This window comes from Tamandua tetradactyla, chromosome 14, assembly GCF_023851605.1.
Source record: "Tamandua tetradactyla isolate mTamTet1 chromosome 14, mTamTet1.pri, whole genome shotgun sequence".
In the NCBI taxonomy this organism is placed as follows: Eukaryota; Metazoa; Chordata; class Mammalia; order Pilosa; family Myrmecophagidae; genus Tamandua; species Tamandua tetradactyla.
The window spans coordinates 2,589,056-2,613,100 of NC_135340.1; the positions used below are offsets into that span (position 1 = coordinate 2,589,056).

Sequence of the window (24,045 nt, forward strand, 5' to 3'; positions counted from 1 at the left end):
TCACCCCCACCCGCCGCATCACCAGCGGGCCGAGCATTTCACACGCACTGCTTCATGCGATCCTCATGACCTCCCTGCATATGAAACAGTCAAGGTCTTCCCACTCTATAGACGTGGGAAGACTCAGAGAAATCAAAGAGCTTGCCCAGGGTTGCACAGCGGAGAAGTGACAGAGCCAGGACTCAAACCACAGTCTCGAGGGGCACAGCTGGACGGGTCACTGGCTTCGTGAGCTGCTCTTCCACCTAAGACTGCCCGGGCTTCCAGGTGGCCTGATGGCCCTGAGCCAGGGAGGCCAAGGCCAGTGCGGGCGTGGTAGCCCCGGCCCTGTGGGCGGGAGCTCAGCAGTCCCACCTGCCCAGGACCGGCCACACCCAGCCTGGTCAGATCGGTTGTAAAAGGAGAGCAAGGAAAGGGTGTGACATAATTTGACACGTACATTGTTAATTGAGTCTCACGGGAGGTGATTTTAAATAGAGACAGATTTTTTGTCTCTATTTAAATTATTTGGGTTACGAAGCCCTTCTTCTCCGACTCGTGAAAAGAAAAAAGAACTGTGTCATGGAAAACTGAAACCCCCCAGGAAGCCATCCCAGGGTTAGGAGAGCAGCAGGCCGGCTGAATTCCAGGAGCGTCTTCATGGGAATCTCAGGGACTTCGCTCTCACCTCCTACCGCTTTATCCCGAGGTGCTCCCGTGTCCCACATCCACCCGCCTTCCCCCGAGATTTCCTCACCAGAGACCCCGGCCCGACCACAAAGCCAGACCTGGTAAACTGGAAAGTAGTTTGCTTCAGGCAACGCTTGAAGGCCCCGTAAGCTCCCCACCCTGTCTCCTTTCTCAGGTTCACAGTAGCAGCAGCCCCCCAGGGCCCCCGGGGACTCTGACAAGTGCAGTCTCTCCGGGCAGAGCCTAGCCCTGTCCCCTCGCCTCTACCACAACGGATCTGTCCCGTTTCCACGCTCTCCTGCCTTCTCCCCGGCTTCCTGAGAGCGTGCGTATCCCGTGTGTACAAAAGGACATCCGAGGGCTTACCATACATCCGTCCTCTCAGGCAGGACCCGGGAGACACGGCACGTCACCAGCACCCAAGAGGCGTTTAATGTTGAATCAGTGAATGACAGCAAATGTAGTAAAGGTTCTTGGGAAATCCCATGCCTTACCCCAAAGCAACACGTTTAACATTGGATTTCAGGCTAATAAAGAGGAAATTTGGAAGCAAAAACCACACACACACACACACACCTTTTTTCCAAATTTTGCTGTGCCAAATGTTTAAAATTTTGCAAATAAAAATATTTTGAAATTTCACTAATCAAGAACTGTCTCATATAAACAGTTTGCTCTTTTAGCTAAAAATAACAAGTAGAGATCTCTTAAGAGCATCAAGCCTTGCTGAGCTCACTTAAAAAAAAATACAAAATAGAAGTGAAATATAGACAATTCATCAAGTCCCTTCACCTGGTTTTCAAACTGCACTGCATTAAATCCAACTCACTAATTTTATAGGGAATCATTGCACTCCAGTCCTGTATGGACAATACATTTTCAGAAGCATTAAAAAAAAATCATTGAAGTATCATAACTCAACAACAGGGGAGAGTCAGTTGGCTGTCCCTTGTTTTTTATGTATTTCATAACTATGTTTATGATTTTTGTTTTGTAAACAGTAATGAAACATATGTTTTAAATTGTGTTTGAAGGAACAAACCCTTTGATCTAATCTTCCAAGAAATGGTCCATGTTTGTTTCTTTTCTTGGGGGGAAAACAAAAGTTATCAGTTAATTTGTTTTGAAATTTTAAGGCATTCTTTAAGTTATAAAATTGTGATGCAGGGACTTGTGAGACATTCACATGTGAAAGATGACTTCATTAGATATCCATTTAAGCAGAATACATTGTGTACATACACATAAAATGTAAGTAATCTTAACTCCATTGTGCAATGCCTTTTAGATTTTCCACTTTTGAAAAAGTCTTTAAGTTTTGCATATATATATTATATATATCATATTATATTATACATTTGTACATATATATCACATTATATTATGCATATAATACAAGTACTTTTTCTAGGGTTATCAAATAGCTCTGTATTTGGTCATGGAATTTGAAAGAAAAAGGTATTTTTTTGCCTGCCTTGCCGAAGACCTAGGTTCAATTCTGATGCCTGCCCATGCGGAAAAAAATATATATTTTTTAATTAAAAAAGAAGAAAACTGATGTCTGGCTGATATAAGAGCTGCAATATCATCAGGGTTCCAGGCTTCTATCTTCTTGCTCGGCCATGCTAGCAAATGGCTTCCATCTTCAAAATCACTTCATGGTCCAATGTGGCAGCTGGAGCTCCACCCATCACATTGATATTCCTATTCCAAGAAGGCACAGGAGGAAAGGAGAAGAGAAAAAAACGGAGAGGGTCAGACTTGAGGAGTCTTCACAGAATACCCCCAATAACTTCTGTTCATCTCTTGGTGGTCGTCCCAACTGCATGGGCACACTGCCACCCAGATGAAAATCTGGGTTGTGTTACTAAGAAACAAGGAGGGATCCTGGGTAGGCAATTTGCAGTTTCTGTGCCACCCTAACATAACAAGCCTGGCTTCTGTGCCAGTGCCACTGCTTGGTGCCTGCTTCAAGATGGATTTACTCTCCAGAGACCCTTAATATTCCAAGATGGCTGGGTTCCACCCCCACCCCCCCGGATCTTCCCCACCTCAGGTGCATAAAACGGAACATATAAGAACAATCAATGTCTGAGAATGCTATCAAAACATATTATCTCGAATCCTCCTATAAAGAATACTTGCAGAAGTATCTAGTTCTTTCATTCACTTGAATTTTCCCATTTTGATATTAATTATAAATTGGAAACTAATATAACTCATAATTTTACATCCTATTATGTTTTTTCACATAAGAACATTATGAGGGAGATGTGAACAATTATCATCTATTTGTGACTCTTTTTTTTTTTTTTTTAAAGTCTCAGAGGAACAGCTAATTTAAATCACTGGTCTAAAGCTACCTATGAGACCTGATATTTTCAGTTTAACCAAGAGGGCTTGTTTGGGATTTAGAAAGGATAATTGATGTCGTCACTCTTTTATTAGAGATATCCATATGTTTTTAAATCAAATTATTGCAATAATGCATATTTCGGGGCAAGGGACATTCCTATTTTGACAACAAATACTCGGGGCCTGTGTCTGCACTGAGAGCGCAGGGGAAGGAAGCCGCCGCATGGGCTGCCTCTGCTTTCTCGTTTCCGGCAGCGGATGGGGACACGGCCGTCCCCAGCATTCCCCGATGTCGCTGGGACGCAACGGCGCTGTGCCCTCCAGGGGCGGTAGACGACGCCGGGCGCGGCTCCGCGGGGCCCACGTGCGCCCCGGCTGCGCTCAGTGCAGGGGCCGAGCCCGGGGCGCGGCGGCAGAGGGAGCCGAGGCGGCGGCCCGGGCGTCAGAGGACCGGGCTCTCCGGGGCCGGAGCGGCGGCGGCGAGGAGGGCGGCCACGGGGCGGGCGGGCCGCGTCGCAGCAGGGCCCGTCGGGGAAGGTCGCCCCGGGGCGGCCTGGCGGTGCGCCCGGGTCCCGCAGCCCGGGCAGGGGCGCCGTGACGCAGGCAGCCGGCACCCACAGGCCGCGGGCGCGGGGCTGACCCCACTCGCCGCCGGAAGCTGCACTGTCCCCCCCGGGCTCTGAAAGCTCCCCTTTGTCCCCGTGGCCCGCGGCTCCTGCCCCTCCGCAGCGCAGCACCTCGCGTAGAGGCCTGGAGGCGGGAGGCGTGGGTGGGGTGGGGGGTGGGGGGGCGGCTCCCGTGTCACACGAGGAGCCGCAATCACGCACAACTAGCCGTGAGTGACCCCAGGGAGCCACCCGACTCCCCGACGGGACAGCGCCGGGAGGAAATGAGACGTTCCCGCCGGCAGCGCGCATGGCTCAGGGTCAGAGCCCAGGGAAGGTTTCCGCCCCTACAAGTGACCGAGGAGCAGCTGCTTCCACGGAACTTTCTCCAGGGACTTTCACGTCCCTGAAACCCACATTTACTTCTCCAAACACAGGGCAGAGATGATAGAGAAAATTAAATGTTCCACTTCGTCTTTGAATTCCTTAAGGCTGCTAGTAGTTCTTGAGATAACCGAAGAGATGCGTGTGTGTCTGCGGATTCTTTAAATTCTGTTATGCTGTTTAGTTTTAACCTAATGGGGAAAGGCCCAGCACGTTTGTCAACTTAAAATTAGAACAATAGCTTCAGAAACGTGTGGATAAAATGTAACTAACATTATCTTGGTTCAGATTTGGGTGTGTGTATGTGTGTGTGTGTGTTGCCAATGTTGTCTCCATGAGCCTTTGCAGGGTTTTTGTTTTCTCAGTTACAGCAAAGAGTGGGACCTTCTCACGCAGAGACGGAGCAGTGCCAGGCTGCGTCTGTCCAGGCTTCGTTTGGGCCCCTCTGGCCACCGAGCAGAACATACCTTCATGCACACTGAGGGTAGTCCATTACTCCCTGGCAAACAAGATGAAGTTTCCAAAGCTCCTCTCTCTAACAAGCCTCCCCTAACAAACCCTCCCCGATCCACGGAGAAGAGGGACAGATCCCAGAGGCAGTTGCCCAGCTGTTGTCCTGGCCGGCAGCGCATCAGACGGCCAGCCCCTCACCTGTGTCAGTCCTTAGGCTTCGTGGGCACCACCCAGAGTTAATCTCTCTCCCGGCTGGAAGAGAAGAGCTTTATTTAAAATCGTGGAGTGAAGGCTTTGAGAAGGAATTGGCAACTTCTCGGCCCCTGGGAACGGGACTTTCCCCCAAGCCTGCGTGGTGGGGCCGGAGCTCTGGGGTTGTCCCGCAGGGCAGCTGAAAAGGAAACAAACACGGCTTGCCTGTTACAGTGGAAATGCACCCCACCATCTTGTGGTGGTGGTGGTGGGGGGGCAGGATTCTCGATGGGAAACGCAGACTGGATTCTCTGGTGGAAAAGCCAGCAGGCTGATTTGGGCCCCCCCCATGCTCCCCCGTGCAGGGAGCTGAGCTCTGGGGAAAGGTGCTGAGAGGGATACTCACTCAACCAGCGTTTTGGTGCATAGTAACCATGGCAACATTGTCAGCCCCAAATGACTGTCATGAGGTGAAAAAATCCTCTTAAAATAAATGAAAGCAGGAAAGGTATATTTATAAACTCTTACAAACGCCTGTCTGTTCACAAAGTAGAACCTGTTCTTTGAGCTGTGGGAACTCAAAGGCTGGAGGAAATGTCGTGACATCGAAATTTTCTTGAATTAAAAGAATTGTTATCCCCCCCCAACTCCACCCTAACCCCCGCCAAAAATGGTCTCTAAAAGTAACAAAGTGGGGGGGGGGGTCTTAAGAAATAGGTGTTTGTACGTGTAGATATCAAATAGCTGTGACAATAAAATTCCACACTAGGCTACTAAAAACTAATTTGCAATTGGAAAAAAAGTGGTACTTGAGTGGGACTAAGGGACCCAGTTTTCTTCTGTCGAAATTGTACAATTTATTCCTGACAGGACCAACAAATAAAGTGCCATGAAATTTGTGACACAATGGGGAAAATGACGTTGGCTGTTAGGGAACGCGCCTGGGCTCCGTTTCTGCCCTGCTCTCGGGTAGGGCCCACGGCCACGGCCACGGCTCGTCCACTAGCACCGCAGCTGCAGTTCAGGCAGCAGCGTGCCAGCCCCGACAGGCCGCTTCTCGGCCTCCCTTGTACCCAGAGGTGGCTGCATGGCACAGTTCCAGCCGGTAAGATGAGGAAGTACCTGAGAAGGATTTGGCTGGCAGACAGTTCTCCAGGGTCTCCAACTTTTCTGTATGTGTTGCAAGCAGAAGCCCTGACGCCCTTTTGTTTCTGACGGTCTTCCCCCGATGTTTGTACAGCACGCAGCCTAGGAAGATGGAGATACTGTCTCTCCAGAGCAGAGGCCACGTTCGCTTAGAGCTTTGGAAGATAGAGATAATGTTTCCATCTAGAGCAAACAGCACTTGTGCCCACTGCCCATTACCTAAGATGCCACAGGAGAGCTCAGCGCTCCTCTCCTACAAGGCCACCACTGCGTGTGCAGGCTTTCCGCGCCCGTGTCCATGTCACCCGCGTGTGCAGGCTTTCCCATGCCCGTGTCCGCGTCACCCGCGTGTGCAAGCTTCCCCACGCCCGTGTCCGCGTCACCCACGTGTGCAAGCTTTCCCACGCCCGTGTCCACGTCACCCGCATGTGCAGGCTTTCCGCGCCCGTGTCCGTGTCACCCACATGTGCAGGCTTTCCCGCGCCCGTGTCCGTGTCACCCGCGTGTGCAAGCTTTCCCACGCCCATGTCCACGTCACCCACGTGTGCAGGCTTTCCGCGCCCGTGTCCGTGTCACCCACATGTGCAGGCTTTCCCGCGCCCGTGTCCGTGTCACCCACGTGTGCAGGCTTTCCTGCATTCGTGTCTGTGTCACCCACGTGTACAGGCTTTCCGCGCCCTTGTCCGTGTCACCCACGTGTGCAGGCTTTCCCGCGCCCGTGTCCGTGTCACCCACGTGTGCAGGCTTTCCTGCGTTCGTGTCTGTGTCACCCGCGTGTGCAGGCTTTCCCGCGCCCGTGTCCGCATCACCCACGTGTGCAGGCTTTCCTGCGTTCGTGTCCATGTCACCCGCGTGTGCAGGATTTCCACGCCCATGTCTGTGTCACCCACGTGTGTAGGCTTTCCTGCGTTCGTGTCTGTGTCACCCGCGTGTGCAGGCTTTCCCGCGCCCGTGTCCGCATCACCCACGTGTGCAGGCTTTCCTGCGTTCGTGTCCATGTCACCTGCGTGTGCAGGCTTTCCACGCCCGTGTCTGTGTCACCCGCGTGTGCAGGCTTTCCACGCCCGTGTCTGTGTCACCCACGTGTGCAGGCTTTCCTGCGCTCGTGTCCGTGTCACCCGCATGTGTCAGGCTTTCCCGCGCCCGTGTCCGCGTCACCGCCTGAAATCGGGCCAGGCGAACGCCACTTAATACCTATGCCTGTGCTGCTGGCCCTGCTGTGAGTAATAAGGTCTGTGATCTCTGACCCAGGAGACTCGTGCTTTCTACCAGCATCCATGAAATCATGGCAGGCCGGCTTGTTAGCTCCAAAGCAGGATAAACTCACAGACCCTTTACAGTACTTGACGGGATACTTCTTCCAGGATAAAAAAGTAAGGTAGGAGAAGGCTCTTACCCTTCTCTTTTCTTCCTGCCCTGAGATGCAGCAGTCATCTTGGGACCCCACGGTGACAGCATGCGGACAAAGGTCTCTATAGGTTAAGGATGGCAGAGCAGAAAGATTTAGAACCTGGGTCCCCGGTAGAGCGTTATGTGCAAACCCTGGACCGCTTCATTTCAAGCTTCTTGTTATATGAGATAAATGAGGCTCTACTTGTTTATGCCAATACTAGTTATTTTTTCCCAACCAAATCATCACTAAAGTTTTCGTCAAACATAGGGACTGTGTATATTGTGGCTCTCCTTTCTCCCCGACCCTGATTTTATCTTTCTATGTATTAACATTACTGTATCTATCTCTTGTCAGCTAACTCAAAAAATCAATTCAATAAGTACAATTTGGCCCTGGGTCATATTTACCCTTGAGCATTTAAGAGCCATCTCTCAAGTAATTAGTCCAGAGGTGAGAAAAGCAACAGGCCTGCCCAGGTCTTTAAACTTTCACCACCTGCCCTGAAGCCCGTGTTTTCAGCACAATACTCGGCTGGTGGTAGCTCCTCAAACACTTACTGACCCAGTGTTCATGGAATGTCTCTCCTTACCAACTATGTTAGATATGCCCAAGGAAAATTAAGATTTAACAGAATATTTCAGAATATTAAGTCTATCACTTAACTCTAATAAGTGTTTTATGGGAAGAACTCAGCTCAACCAGAAAGAAATAATTTCCTCTCTTTGCTCCTAGTGACTATGAAATGTGCATAACTTAAAGACAGAATCAAAAGAACCCACTCCACCCCAAGACTGGTTCAAGGGGACACCAGAAGCAGTGTGTCATCAGACACGAAGACATCTTTGCATGCCATGTGCAAAAATTATTCTTAGAACATTGGATATACTTTGAAACTTGAACCAAGAGAAAAAAAACGAACTAATGCTTACGTATCAGTTACATAAGGGGGACAATTCAGATCGTCACACCAAAAATACGATAAACAAAAAGATACTGAGCACAACAAGATGAGTTACAAACATCCTAAACATCATCTTCAGTACATGTAATGATACCTAAATTCTACCACAAAACCTAAAGCATGTGAACTCACTTATGTGTTCTTTTCTTATGATAACTTCTGTTTAAAGAAAATCTACGAAACAAATTGAAACCAAAAAGGTGCGCTTTGTTTATTTTAGTGGCGTGAATAGATTTTAAATTTCGTCTCTGGATTTTATCTTGCTTTCTCACTATCCCCTCCAACTGCCCGCCATGCGGAAGCCTTTGGGCTGTGGTTTTGATCTCGGGCGATCCCATGTCATTTGGGAAGATTTCCTATTCGACAACTGTAGCCCGATTTTTCAGCTCTCAGGAGTGTGTATCATTGGTGCTTCCTTCCCGCCCTCAGAGAGGTGTTGAGTGAGAATTTGTTTGTGCAAATATTGTTTTAGGATTACTTGACTCTTATCATCAACTTGTTTTCCTTCCTGCATTTTTCATAATGTGGCACAGAGCTTTCTGACTGAGCAGTTAGAATAGCCCGTGCATTACTTATCGCTTCCTTGTGACCCAGTTTATACGCAGTAATTCATTCTGACATTGAAAGTTCAGGTTCCAAAAAAATTCCTAGGACTTAGGTATGTGACTGAGAGAAAAAACGGAGGGAGAAAGACGCTGACTGAGCACCTATGGGCACTACTCAAAGGACCCCAGGCTGGGCGTCCCAAGTCGGCCCTGAGGGTTCCCGTCTCATTTACTCTCCTGCAAAAACCTTCAAATTATATCCTCTTGGGTTATTCCACACCCATTATCCCTCTTCTCCCACCTCCTCTACTCTCATCTCCCCCCTAGGAAACACGTCTCTGCATCCAATCACCAAAGGCTTCGACCTGCCATGAGGCACCGCGCTGGGTGCCGTGGGAAACCCAGGGGCGGGTCGACGCCCCCTGCTCGGAAGATGCTCGAGTGCCACCACGGCCCCTCTCACACCCAGGGTGCCACCAGCGCACTCAACGCGCATGGCATGCAGGCTCCTAGGCCCCACTGCCCACTCTGGCCCAGCAGACGTGCCCTCTGAGCAGCTCCACGGGTAACTCTGGGGCCGGGGTAGTTGGAAGGGCCCCGCGCAAACGGGAGGCCGAGGGCCTGAGGCTGGGCTGGGCCTGCTGGGAGGGAGGAAGGGGGGGCCTTTCTCTCTGCCCCTCTCGACGTTTCTGGAGAGTTAGGGCAGCCAGCCCTTGGGCAGGCAAACCAGGGGAGCCGACAGAGCACTGCACGGTGGGGCGGGCAGGACATGTGCATGGGTGAGCCGCCCGGGAGGGCAGCTGGCCGGATGGCGTCGTGGTGGCTGGTGGCTCTTTCTGCTTTCCAAGGTAGAGGCGCAGAGACGATGGCAAGGCGACGCCTGCAGGGCTGGGGACAGCCAGCGCCCCCCTTCCTCAGGCAGAGGGCGTGTCATGGCCCAACTATTCCCAGCCCTCTGTCCTGCTCCCCCTGTACTCACACCTCTCAAAGTGGGTCCCCTCTTTCCCCAGTGGCACTTTGCATCAAGCCCCGTGGCTTCCAGGTCTCTCCCCACGGGTGCAGACCCACCTCCACCCTCCAGCAGGTCACCACAAGCAGGGCGCCCCATGGGCACCTCAACCCAACCCGCAAACTCGCGGCCTTTCCATCTAAGTAAACCCTCCACTTGGATCCTCTTGTGTCAGTCAGTGGGGGAGGTGCTCGCCGCCCCCCCATTACTCAACCCAGAGACCTCCCCTGCACCCCAATATCATGTCAGTCACCGAGCCCTAGCAGTGCGACTCCTAAGACACCCCAACACCACCTGGGAGACCAGGCTACCCCGACATCAGGGGACAGGCTGGCCACCTCCTGCCTGACCTCCCTGCCTCCTCCCATCCAGCCCGAGGGAACCTGGGCCCCATTTCCAGCCTTTTCCCACGTCCTCACCCCACACCATTCACCCAAGACCTGCGCTTGGCGTTGTGACTCCCCCATCTATTCGGAAGTGCAGCGTCCTAAAAAGTTCCACTATGAACTAGTTCAAACACTCAGAAAGGAATAAAGAAAATGACGAGCGATAGGAACCACCCCCATACCTTTGGAAGAAAAACCTTATGGCCACAGCCAGAGCCCTTGTGGACTTCCATCCCCGCCTGTCTCGGAGAGGTGTCCACCATTGCAATTTCACTTAGCAATGTTCCTTTATTTCATTATAACTTTTCTGTTCTTCCTTATGAGCTTCTCTTGCTGGGTAAATTTTAGTGCAGTCCAGGAAACACTTTGAAGAGATCATTTAAATACGGTTGTCCCTTCAGACACTGTCTCTGTCTGTCTGCTTGCCTCTCCATCCCCTCGCTGCTCTAGTGGGAGGGGTGCTGCTGTGCTTTGTGACCTGTGGGTGGGGCTGGGGGTTAGAAGAAGTCTCACGTCCTCCAGATCCCCACTGGTTCCTGCTGCAGTCTGGCTGATAGCCTCGTCTGGGCCCTGCCTAGCCAAGGCTCAGAGACTCCCGGTGCACTCAGCTCGGCTCAGCTTTCCCCTCCACCTGCCACCTGAGGCTCTCTCCGGCCCCACCCACCCGGGCCCCAGCCTCGGCTGTGGGGTGACCTTGCAGGCCTCGAGTAGGCTCCCTCACTCTCAACCCACCGACCTTCCATGACACGGGGACCTCTGACTCCTGCCCATGCCGCCTGGAAACCACAGGTAACTTAGAAAAGCCAACCCCAGGCCCGTCCTCTGCCTAATCACACCTCCGTGATGTCAGGGTGGCCTAGAGAATTCTCCTTTCAGACCCCAAATACGGAGCAGGATAAAACCCCTAGGTCCCAGTGCTCATGTCAACTTACCTGACAGATACACAAGGCCAGATTTCAGCTGCCACCTTCTTATGCCCGCTGGCAGGTGGTCTCCAAAGATGGCCTCGATGTGTCCCTCTCTCCTCCATGAGCCCCTCTCCCCCTCCATGAGTCCCTCTCCCCCTCCATGAGTCCCTCTCTCCTCCATGAGCCCCTCTCCCCCTCCATGAGCCCCTCTCCCCCTCCATGAGTCCCTCTCCCCCTCCATGAGTCCCTCTCCCCCTCCATGAGTCCCTCTCCCCCTCCATGAGCCCCTCTCCCCCTCCATGAGTCCCTCTCCCCCTCCATGAGCCCCTCTCCCCCTCCATGAGCCCCTCTCCCCCTCCATGAGCCCCTCTCCCCCTCCATGAGCCCCTCTCCCCCTCCATGAGCCCCTCTCCCCCTCCATGAGTCCCTCTCCCCCTCCATGAGCCCTTCTCCCCCTCCATGAGTCCCTCTCCCCCTCCATGAGCCCCTCTCCCCCTCCATGAGCCCTTCTCCCCCTCCATGAGTCCCTCTCCCCCTCCATGAGAATGCACAGGGCTCCTCCCATCGAGAGGCGGAGCCTATGTCCTTTCCCCTTGATCCCAGGATCTGGCCTGTGACTTGATTTGATTGACAGAGTGCAGGGGAAGTGCTGTGCTGGGACTTTTGAGGCCTGAGTTCTCCATGTGGAAAGGCCACATGGAAAGGGGGAGATATGCTCAGCCAGCCCCAGCTCTTCCAGTTATCCCAGCTGAGGCCTCAACGCGGGCATAAAGAAGTCTTCTTGGATGTTCCAACCCCAATAGATATAGTCCATGAAAAGAAAAACCACCTAGCCAAACTCTCCTCAGATCGCAGAAGCAAGAGAAATTATAAAATGTTGTCATCTAAGCCACTAAGTTTTGGGATGGTTTGTTATGCAGCCACAGCTAACTGAGACGCCTCTCCAGCTGCATCTCTCACCACTGCCTGCCTTAGACCTCATGCTTCAGCAATTCAAACCTGCTTGTGGCCCTTTGCACATGCCATGTTGTGTCTCATGTCCACATTTTTATTCAAGCGGTAATCTTTCTTCTCACTTCTCTCCTTTGCCTTGGTAACTTCTGCTCCACTTTTGTCTCATTTCCCTTTTCTCTAGGCACCCATGAAACCATATGCAAAGCACGGTCATTGCACCAATGACATTATATTATAATTGTTTCTTTATGTTTCTGCCTCCCAGTTGCTGTGAACTCTTTAAAGGTGGATACTGTGTCCTATTCAGCTTTGAGACATCACTTTATATGTAAATGAAAGCAGGTCCCTTAAACTCTTTCAGTTCAGTCTCCCCGTATCGGTTTAGAATTACATTCAGTTGTACGTAACAAAAAAAAAAATACCGTCTCACTGGGTTAACCAAATAGCAGTTTATTTTCATCACATAACAAGTCACACAATAGGCCTTCCAGGGCAGGTACAGTGACCTCACAATGTCAGCAGTCTCCCAGTTTCCCCTGCCTTCCTGTTTGACCACCCTCAGAATGCGGCCTTCCTCTTTGTGGTTGCCTCACGGTCACAACATGGCTTCTCCACACCAGCATTACATCCATGTTCCAGGCAGAAAGAAGGAGGCAGTGGGGCCAACGGCCAATTCCCATATCAGAAAAGCTAAACTTCCCCCAAAACCTCCAAGAGACTTCCACTCAAGTTTCCCTGAGCAGAACTGTATCACGTGGCCATCCATGGCAGGAGATGCCTGAGAGTGCCACCCTAGAAGATATAACTGCTTGGGGTTGTCTCTTTGGGGGGAGTAAGGAAAGGATGGATGCTGGGCAGCAAATGGAAGTGCCTGCCTCGTTCCCTGCCCTGTACAAGGGGGGTAACAGCAGGACCTACCTCATAGAGCTGAAATTAAGAGAAAATTTGGCAAAATACCATACTTGGTACCAAGGACATAGTAAGCACCCAATAAAGGCATTCAGACATCCACACGTTTTCCCTGAAGGGGCAATGAGTTAGCTCAAGGCAGTTGTCCCACTCTCTGCCTGGAATTCTTCTGCAGTGCTCTTGCTTCTGATGATTAATAAGTCTTTTCTCAATAGTCTTTTTCAAGTGTTAATACATCTAAACTGGATTATCATTATGACTCTTTACTTACAATGTGTGACCCAGAGAAAGCAAAGCTGAGAGACACAAAAGGCAAGTGAGCTGTTTTCATCGCTTTGTGGCTTCAGTGGTACATACTTCATATCTGATTCATGGAAAATTATCTAGCACACAGGAGTCAGCTAGATTCATGAGAGGCCTCGGACTATAGCGGCTTTAAGAATCAAGTCCCAATGTCTGAGTCACCAGGACCTTCCCAGCCAACCTGTCAGCAGCAGGAAGACTTCTTTTTTGCTGGGAACCTGATCTATGAATTTGCTACTCCACCCTTTCTCCCACAGTTTCGTTTGTTTGTTTGAACGTAAGATTATTTAAGATTTCTGTATTGGTTAGGACTTTGTGTTGGCAAAGGAAGAGACACACAGCACAGATCTAGCTTATTAAAAGGGGGAACTTATTGGCTGGAGGAACTAAAAACTCCAACAGTAGAGATGGAGTCCAGGTGCTCAGATGAAGGTTCTAGGAATCCCTTCCTCTCCATCCCTCAGGTTCTCACCCTGTGGGGGCAAAACCTATTCCTTGCCACCTTCTGAGTTAGTCTACTGGCTTAGCAACCCTGGAAGAAAGGCGGCGCCTCTTTGCCAATAAGAAAGCTCCAAGCCCGGCCAGGTTTGGGTCCTGTGCCCACCCCTGAACCACACTCTATGCTAAGGAGATGTGGTCCTCTGTTGGCCCCGAGTCACATGCCTGACCCTGGCGTCAGGGGCCTAGTCGAGCAAATAAGCTCTGTAGTCTGAGGGTGGCAGAAGGTGGCCTCGCGAGGGAAGGCGGGAGAAGGTGGCCTCGCGAGGGAAGGCGGGAGAAGGTGGCCTCGCGAGGGAAGGCGGGAGAAGGTGGCCTCGCCAGGGAAGGCGGGAGAAGGTGGCCTCGCGAGGGAAGGTGGGAGAAGGTGGCCTCACCAGGGAAGGCGGGAGAAGGTGGCCTCGCCAGGGAAGGCGGGAGAAGGTGGCCTCGCCAGGGAAGGCGGGAGAAGGTGGCCTCGCCAGGGAAGGCGGGAGAAGGTGGCCTCGCGAGGGAAGTCGGGAGAAGGTGGCCTCGCGAGGGAAGGCGGGAGAAGGTGGCCTCGCCAGGGAAGGCGGGAGAAGGTGGCCTCGCCAGGGAAGGCGGGAGAAGGTGGCCTCGCGAGGGAAGGTGAGGTGGTGCTTCTGTCTGCAGAAGGAGTACACTGAGTCAGGCCCTGCAAATGGCTTCATGTCCTGTACAAGTTCACGCTCATGTGGATATTTATTGAGCATTAATCCATAATAATCCCAGTGAGATGCTTCCATCGGTCAAAATCCTACTCATATTGCAGGCTCTTTGCAAATGCCACCACCTCCAGGAAGCTTTAACAAATCTCCCTAGTGAGAGTAATTTTCCATCAGCCCTTTATTATTCTCTCACGTCATCTGTCATATCTTGTCACAGCTTATGGTGCGTTACACACCCATGTGTCTCCACTCTGGTTTGGAAGGAACCTGAGCCAGGGCCCACCTTCCCCTCATCATGAGGGATGAGGGCTTCTTGTCCTGCTGCGACCAGGCCTCGGAATGAAAAGAATGCAGGACGGTGAGGAGGGGAGAACTCACAAGGCTCCTTACAGGAAAAAAAAATTCATCCCTGATGCAAAATCGAATTTTATTATTATTATTATTATTATTATTGGCTCTTTCCAGTTGATTGCATGAGGGAGTTAGTTTCATGAGTCCAAGTTAAATGCAGACCGCAAATGGTCACATTGTACAAGCTGTGAGCGTTTAAACTTATGACAGGGGACAGAAGGGAAATTTTCTGCTCACTGCAAGGAGCTGTTCCCTTGCGCTCAGGTGAGCCGCGCTCCTGAAACGCACGCGCCGCCACGGGTGGCCCCGTCCCTCGCGGTCCCCACGCGACGCGGGCGTGCGTTCCTGCCTGGTCGCCGGTGCCCAGCCGCCTCTCGGTGTGCTGGCGCGGCTTCGCAAGCGCCTCCACCGGCCTCGGTTCACCTCCGCCCGCGCCGAGGGCCTCCCGCCTGCCGCCAGCTCTCACGGGCCGCGCCCTCCCTGCACCGGCGCGGGGGCAGCGTCGAGGCACTGGAGCGTGAACGCACGCGCCGCGGGAGGCGAGGGGGCTGAGGGGGGCTGCAAGGGGCTGCGGGGGTGCTGCAAGAGGCTGCGGGGGTGCTGCAGGCGTGCTGCAGGGGGCTGCAAGGGGTTGCGGGGGGCTGCAAGGGGCTGCGGGGGGCTGCGGGCAGCTGTGGAGGCTGCGGGGGGGTTGCAGGGGTGTTGAGGGGGATTGCGGGGGGAGGCTGCAGGGGGCTGCGGCTCGAGCACTGGGGAAAGTTGGATTTCCGAGGTCAGGCTGGCTTTTCCTTTTTTCAGTCGTCCCAGGATTGTCCTTGTGTACTCTGTGTGCTGAAAGGTCCAGTGAGGCTGAGAGCAGATCTACACCCTAAGATGGCAGGAAGCCCTGAAAATGTCATCCTCTGTACCAGTGTGTGTGTGTGGGGGGGAGTTGTGAGATACCATCCTCCTGGCTTCAACACCAGCCGCCTTTCCCCCTCGCTCCAGGGCCGGCACTTAGCGGACACGCCTGGAGCGGTCCCCACCGCTGCCACCTCCTCTCCAGCCGCCCGTTCGCCTCCTGTCGCCGCGGCCTCGCTCCGGAGACACACCCCCCCCCCCCCCCGGGGAAAGGCACCCCCACATCGGGACCCTTCTGCGGCCACCTTCATATTTCCCTTCAGTGCTTCCTGCTCAGCTCAACAGGTTTGAATTACGTGAACTAATATTTGCACACCACTACACGTTTACTCTCATAAAAAGCAAACTCCCCAAGACTGAGATGAGGCAAACGCAGACAATGTAACCGCTTGTGCAAATGCACACACCGTTCCCGCCACTGGCCCTGCCCCACTACACTATCCTTCTGCCGTTTGCACACCCAACTCCAGGTTTTCTTATTTAAGGCAAAAGACCACAAGTTCTCTCTTCAGTTTCCACCCACCGTGGTGGAAGCGGGATTCGGTTCTCCTTCTCGTCTTTCTGTGCAGACATGTCCTCTGGTCGCTCCTCAATGAAGACTAATTAATAATGACCCAGCAGGGCTGCAGTGGGTCTTCTGTCTCTGTGGCTTCAGGGTCATATTTCTGAACCAAAAATCAAGGACTTTTCCAGAAAACCTAAGTTGCACCGTCTCTCATTCTTGTCCAATACATCATAGTTTATACCACTGCCAGGTTTCTTCAAACGCATTCATTTTCCATCACTTAAAAAGCCAGAAGGCAGACACAAAACTTTAAAACTCAAGAGCTATACGGATGGAAGCTAGTAATGTGAAAGTCCATTTATTATAATAGAAAAGAACAGGAGTTCCTGATATGCTGCCTTTGGTGTTTGTTAAGAGTCTGGTGTCCTTATTTTGAGTTTAGAAATAATGTGAGCTTCCCTCGTACTCACTCACACACTCATGCACACTCACACACACACTCGCTCTCTCCCTCAGTGTTACATGTTACAAACAACAGAGAACTCCATGCTTTCAAGACAGGCAGTGGCCAAATCCTTCAGTTGTGAAACTAAGAATACAAGCAGCAAAACTTGGGATTTCAGGCCACTTTTGTTTACATTTCTGGAGCTTGGTCAGTGGAACAATTTCCAAGAAAACCAGCTCAGGGGACTCACGCTTGCACATCCGGCCCCCTGCCTTAAGCCAAGCCCTGTGTCGGGGGTGTCTCTTCCCCTCTCTCTGACTCAAGCCTCAGTCCTGGACGATGTTAACTGAAAAGCAAGTAATGGGTCTTGAGGAGCCAGTGGAGGGGAAAGGAGAGAGGAGGGGCGAGCAGCACAAACCGCCCCCCCCCCCCAATGAGGAACAGAAGGGCCTGGTCACCACCAAACATTACCTGCTGGGCGCCGCCAGTCCCTGGGCGCGACCAGCTGGCCATGCATTTCCAACGAAGGGGAGGACGGCTGCAGCGCAAGCTACATGTCCCTCCTAGGCGACGCATCTCACCAATTAACACTGCAAACATGCTTTTGCATGAACCACTTCAAAGGAATGAATCTTCTACAGAGAGTCATGAATAGAGGGATACAGGAGGGGAACTACTATTGCATGCTGCGGCCTGCATTTCATGGGCAGACATCACCAGTACTACAGCAATACCACGGGCAAATACGTGGAGGGGGACAGGAGTTAAGGGGAGGTTTGAATTTTCTCTTTGGTAAGGGTGTGTTTATGTTATTTTTCTATTTGGAGCAAAGAAAAGTTCTAAAATTGAGAGTGATGACGAATGCACAAGTAAGTGAGGACACTGTGAGACATGGATTGTTCATTTTGGACATTATCCATGATGCCCAATGGATGGAGGTGGCCGAAGGGTACAATGACTGAGAAGGAGAAAGGCCAACTGTGGTGTAGACATGTGGTGGGATATCATGCGGCTACAGAAGGGAACGAAGCTGTAAGGCAGGCAGTGAGGTGAGTGAACCCTGAGGACATTAGGTGGTACAAAATAAGTCAGAAACAAAACGACAAATATCGTATGGTCTCTTTTAGAGAATACTCATTAGAAAATTGGGGCCTAGGATTTAAGCTCTTATAGAAGTCACATTTATGCCTGAGCTTTAAGTGTTATTTCTAGATTCTGAGATGCTGTGCTGTATGTGTATAATCTGGTATTTCCTTGGAACTTTGGGTAATTGTGTGACACTTAAGGCTCAGAGTTGGAGTTCTGCAGCTTTGAAAGTCAAAACTGCTAAATACAAAAACTGTCAAAGAAACTGATAAAGAGATCGGGCTTCAGAGAGAAGAGCGAAGCCAGTCTGGCTGGGACTAAGGTGAATCAGAACACAGGGTAAAGGATGGCAGTGTCTGTATTTTAGAACTTCACTTACTTTATGAGACAAAAGGAAGAGCGCTTTAATTTTGTCCAAACCCTACATTTTCTGTAGCACACAATCTCACCCAACCTGCCTATTTAGGTCATTCAAAGCACCCAACACGTGCAGCCCAGAATGGGGACGAAGATTTGTAATCCTGTATAGCTCGGCATAATACCCGGCTACGTCCCGAAGAATGCGGGGCACATAATTAAGAAGTACTGGCAGAGTCCCTTCAGGGACTGAAGAAAAAATATGGAACTATTAAACTTTCCTGCCTGGAAAACCCGTGACACTCTCTCCAACACGAGGGACTCCCAAGTCAACAGGCCAAGCCCCTGATCTTGAGGCCTTGCTCCTGTGAAACTTGCTTCCATAGTGAAGAAGCTAAGCCTACCTATAATTATGCCTAAGAGTTACCTCCAGAGAACTTCTTCTGCTCAGATGTGGCCTTACTCTCTCTAAGCCCAACTCTGCAAGTGAAACCATTGCCCTCCCCCCTACATGGGACATGACGTCCAGGGGTGAAAGGCTCCCTGGCAACGTGGGAGATGACTCCCAGGGATGGGCCTGGCCGTGGCACCATGGGATTGACAATGCCATCCTGACCAAAAGGAGGAAAGGAAATGTAACAAAATAAGGTATCCATGGCTAAGAGAGTTCAAATAGAGTCAAGGAGCGATTCCCGAGGCTACTCTTATGCAAGTTTCAGCTAGATATTGCTAATTGACATGGTTTGCCAACCCCTGTGCCGGTTTGAAAGGATGTATGTACCCGAGAAAAGTCATGTTTTAATCCTAATCCCATTTTGTAAAAGCAGCCTTTTTTTCTAATCCCTGTTCAGCACTGTATGTTTGAAACTGTAACTAGATCATCTCCCTGGAGATGTGACTCCATCCAGACTGGTTGTTAAACTGGATTAGGGGAGATGTCTCTCCACCCATTTGGGTGGGTCTTGATTAGTTTACTGGAATCCTATAAAAGAGGAAATATTTTGGAGAAAGCAAGAGATTCAGAGAGAGCAGAGAGTGCTGCAGCACCATGAAGCAGAGAGTCCACCAGCCAGTGACCTTTGGAGATGAATAAGGAAAATGCCTCCCCGGGAGCTTCATGAAACGGGAAGTGAGGAGAAGAACCTAGCAGATGATGCCGTGTTTGCCATGTGCCCTTCCAGCTGAGAGAGAAACCCTGAACTTCATTGGCCTTCTTGAACCAAGGTATCTTTCCCTGGATGCCTTAGATTGGACATTTCTATAGACGTTTTAATTGGGACATTTTCTCAGCCTTAGAACTGTAAACTAGCAATTTATTAAATTCCCCCTTTAAAAGCCATTCCATTTCTGGTATATTGCATTCTGGCAGCTAGCAAACTAGAATAACCCTCAACCGATGTCATTCCTGTTAACCCTAAAGAACACCTAGGGCTCTATCTGAGATCCTATAAAAGTTGCACACACTAAGTTTACTTTTCAGAAACCTAAAACCTTCAGATGGTTTCTAGGTCAGATAAGTCCAGAAACTGAGAAGTGCCAGCCTCTCCAAGAACATCAACCAGCTCCATCCCCCTTCCCATATTGTTGAAACCCCTTTTCAATATGAAAAATGTTAGAATGGGCATAACCCAAATATCCCTAAAGATTGGGGGATCAAAGGAGAAGGAAGAATTATAACAGAGAAAGCTAAGATTTAGCAAATAAGCATGACTACTGAATCATTATACTGATATTTCTTTTTAGTCTCCAGTGTCTTGAAGCAGCTAGAAGAAAAAAATCTGAAATTGTGGAACTGTAACCCATACCAAACTCTGAAATCTTTTCTATAACTACTTGTTAAAATGTACTTTGAAATTTATTGCAATTTTGTATATATATTATAGTTCACAATTTTAAAAAATGTACATGCTTCTTGACTCCCAGGGATGAACCTGGCCCTGGCATCATCAAGTCGACAATACCTTCTTGACCAATAGGAGGAAGAGAAATGAAACAAAATAAAGTTTCAGTGGCTAAGAGATTTCAGAGAGAGCTGAGAGGTCGTTCTGGAGGCTATTCTTATGCAAGCTTCAGCGAAATATTGCAGATTGCCACAGTACATCAGGCCCCAACCAACAGTATTCCTGAAAACCCAAAAGAATGCCCTGGGCTCTATCTAAGGCTCTACAAAAATTTTACCTACTAAATTTATTTTTTCAGAAACTTAAAGCCTCCAGATGGCTCTTATGCCAGATAAACCCTGAAACCCAGAGGTCTCAGTCTCTCCAAGAACATCAACCAGTTTCATTCCCTACCCCATAATGTTGACACCCCTTTCCAGCAGGAAGAAGCTAAAATGGGCATTGCCCAGCTATCCCTAAAGACTGAGCGAATGATCAAATGAGAGGGAGGAATTGTAACCGAGAAGTTAGGATTTAACAAATGATTATGACGACTGGCTCATTATATAGATACTTCTTTTTAGTGTATTAGAATAGCCAGAAGAAAATACCTGAAATTGTTGAACAGTAATCCAGTACCTTGATATTGGATAATGGTGGTATAACTGTATAGCTTTTATTACGTGACCATGCGATTGTAAAAGCCTTGTGACTAACACCTCCTGTGTCCAGTGTATGGTAGATGAGTAATGAAATAGAAACATGCATGAAAATAACAATAATAGCCTGAGAATATGGGGGAAAAATACCCTTATATATCCATGGACAACAGTCCATAGTACTACTTTAATAATCTTTCATCAATTGTTACAAATTGTTACAAAAAAGAAAAAGTCCTATCATTCATCGTAAGACATTTTCCCCACCCATGCACTCTTGATTGGGGCGGGGCAGTGTACAGGACTCCTGTATTTTAGGCATGACTGCACTGAAAACCCACAACTTCTGTCATGAAAATTGGTTTTAAAAGTGCACTCCCTTTGATAAAGCTCCACTTCTAGGATTTCCTTCAGAAAAGCGCATACACATGCATACAAATTTATGAACCAGAATATTTGCCAATCTGTACAATCTGGAAGGAATGCAGTCCCTGAAGAGGAAGGGGGGGGGCCTGTGTGTTCAAACCCTGGAAGCGCCCCAGGGAACGTTATTAAGCACAAAAAAAAAAAGAAGTCACTGGACAAAGCACGTGGTGTTATGTTGCTTATGCAGAAGTGATCTCAATGTAAATGTTAAAACAAACACACACACACACACAAAATAGTTAAAACAAGACTAAAATGAGGCGTTGGCTCGTCCATCTTCATGCCTTATAAACTCTGTCCCAAGCTAAACTTAGCTTCTAAGACGCAGCCTGGAATTCTGGGCGGCTGTGGTGGACCCTGGGGGTGGCCCTGCAGGGGAGATCACCGTGTGGGTCCCCTGCTCCTGGAGGGCCTCCCTGCACCCTCCTGAGCCTGCAGGGCGCGGGGGCAGCCGTCTTGAGCCCGGCCCTCAGCTGCCCTCACCGCTGTCTGGCCGGGACCTGGGGCTGAGGACGCCTTCCAGGCCTGGCCACGTAGGGAGCGGCTTCCCTCGCACCCCAAGGAGTGGGCGCTGCCCCAGCCCCCCGCCCGCCGCGCTGGCCCCCACCCTGAGCCCGAGGAAGAGCTTGCACGGATGGCGGGAAGGAACAGCCCCTTGATTCTGTCCCTCTCTTTGTCCCTGCCCTTTGCTGCTCAGGCGTCCTGTGAACAAAAAAGAAAAGTCTCTAAGTCCTCTCCGCTATTTATTGTACAAATAAAATAAGTAACAAGAGCAGTCTCCATGCTAATGTTTTCAAATGGATGGTGTCGGAAGCAACAGGGACCAGATCTTGCCGCTTAACAAACCAGTGAAATGCTAAAAATTTGGGGGGGGACCAACGTAATAGGGCCAATTTTTATTCTGCCAAGACACTGACGGACACTAAAACAAAGCAAAACTGTTATCACTGTCACTTCATAAAACCCAAACAATGTAACTTGGACAACTGCAGATTTTAAAGCAGCCCCTCAGATTTAATACACTTAGATCTAGATAAAATACACAGAGATTTCACAGGCGCTGGCGAACATTTCCTCACCGGCTGAGCTCAGTCCCTTTGGGAAGAACTAGGCAGAGGCTAAATCATCAGTTTCCTAACCTGGCGAGGCCTGAAAAGACAGGAAAGCGTTTTGGAAAATGTACAGATCCGGGGTTCCGCCCCCACGTGTACTGCCTCACCCTCCCCAAGGGCAGGGACCTGGACTGGGAGTCTGTAAGCCGCCTCCCACCTCGCCGTGGTGTCCTTGGTTGCAAAGAGGGAGTGTGTGGTGGGCAACACAATTCAGGGCTCAGGTGGCCCAGGGCCCAGTCTCTGAGCTCCAGGGGGCCAGGTGGGTGGTACAGGGCCATGGAAAGGGGAAGCTTTTTGGCCCAAACTGACTAACACAAAGTTATCCCCACAAAAATGCTTTCTGGGCCTGCTCACGCACAAAGGAACACCGATCAGGAGCAACGGGGAAAGCATCATAAAACGTACAGGGAGACAGCAAAGCTGCTGCCCACGGGTTCCTCTGCCTCGTAAGCTCCGGCTCTCTTTTCCCCACCCCCTCCTTTCTCAGGATCCCGTCTGTGTTTCCAGTAAAAACCTGCTTGGCCACTTGTGCAGTAACAGGAGTTAATTAAATATTTGAATACTCAACCGACTGGTTCTCCTTGGGAGCGTGAAGCCTAGTAAAGATCCAAGAGAGGACAAGGGGAAGGAGGGGAGGGGCCCAGGCCCGAGTGGGCGGTCCCCCAGTCATCTACAGCACCCTGGATGAGGGGTAGCACCCTGCCCTCCCCACCCCAAAGGGTGTAGAAACACGTGACTGAAACCCCAATCAAAGGGTGCGAACAAGTCAAGCAGGTAAAACATACACCTGCTGTCAATTTGACAAAATGCTCGGCCTTGCTTCAGGATGGAAGGAAAAGAAAAGGAGAGTTTCCAGCCGTACAAGGTTCTCATAATCCCACGGAAAGCAGGGATCTACCATAAGGCTTGAAGAGTTTTCATCTCACAGGCATCTACTCCTAGAAACACAAAGGTGTACGGAAGCTCTGAACCCAGAGGCTTGATTTGTTTTATATTAAGAGGAGGGGAATTTTTGTAGAGCTCTAGACTCTTAGTATATGGCAAAAGGTAATTTGGAAGACGTGTTTCCTTTTCAAAATCCATGATATGGGTAAAAAAACAAACACACTGTTCTCTTTTCTACTGTTTTTTTTTTTTCTCCCAACTGACATGCCTGAAATGGAGAAGAGGAAGTGATAATAGCAGACCAGCAAATCAGAGCTAACTTAGAGATCAAAGGCCTAAAAGAGATGGGAGCGTTAGCGAGAAATTCTCTGACTAAAAAATCCAAAAGTTAAAACTATACATAGTTTCAATGCTCAAAAACTTCTAGGCTGCTGTTATGACAGAACCGTTTCTCAGGATTAAGAAGGGCTAGTGAAAAACCTTATAGGCCTGCAAAGGCGTAAACCTATCTACAAGGCTACAGTATAACCCAAATTCTAATCCTGATGAACTCTTTATATAAATAAAAAAAACAACAACTCCGAATAGGCTTATACTGGGACATTTCATCATTATATGATAATTATTGTCAATAAACACTTACTGGGCACCCCACACTGGGCTTGCATTTTCCCCACTGTGGACATGATCAGACCTCCTTCCCTGCAGTACTACCTGGATGGTGAAGCAGCCAAGAAATTACTTCATTACCATTTAGGAATTAACCCCCTTGAAATTTCTGTATAGCTATTTGCTGCTTTTGACATAAGCTTTCATTGTAAGCAGGGCATGAAAATAGTGGCTTATGATTAGCTCTCTGGTGAGGTAAGTGTGGGGTAGAGCAGAGCTCTGCAGAAGAGAAGTCAAGGCAGGTCTTGGGGAAACCCTGCAGGGAAGGTGTGCGATTCTAAAATACTCTGATGTGTGGGCCAAGAGGAGTCACAGCACTGCTGATGGTTCCAGTTATCGCTTCCACACACATCGGTGCATATGCTGCAAGCCTTCTCGGGCCATCTACCGAACACCATTCAGTCCTGGAAGCCTGTCCGCGGGCTGGATCGG

At 50.1% G+C, this 24,045-nt stretch overlaps 2 long non-coding RNA genes across 2 annotated transcripts in view; one reads left to right on the forward strand and one right to left on the reverse strand.

The window, feature by feature from the left end:
• Window positions 1-4,663: 4,663 nt before the first annotated feature.
• The window catches only part of LOC143654774 (uncharacterized), a 34,862-nt gene continuing 15,480 nt past the window's right edge, over window positions 4,664-24,045 (reverse strand). The window contains exons 3-5 of the long non-coding RNA XR_013161933.1: window positions 7,201-7,276; window positions 5,781-5,959; window positions 4,664-4,718 (exon numbers count right to left, since the gene is read on the reverse strand). This is a non-coding gene — a long non-coding RNA (uncharacterized LOC143654774). The remainder of the gene's footprint in view (window positions 4,719-5,780; window positions 5,960-7,200; window positions 7,277-24,045) is intronic.
• Window positions 14,599-15,781, forward strand: LOC143655566 (uncharacterized). The gene is made up of 3 exons (XR_013162157.1): window positions 14,599-14,696; window positions 15,488-15,599; window positions 15,677-15,781. It is a non-coding gene; the product is annotated as an uncharacterized LOC143655566 (long non-coding RNA).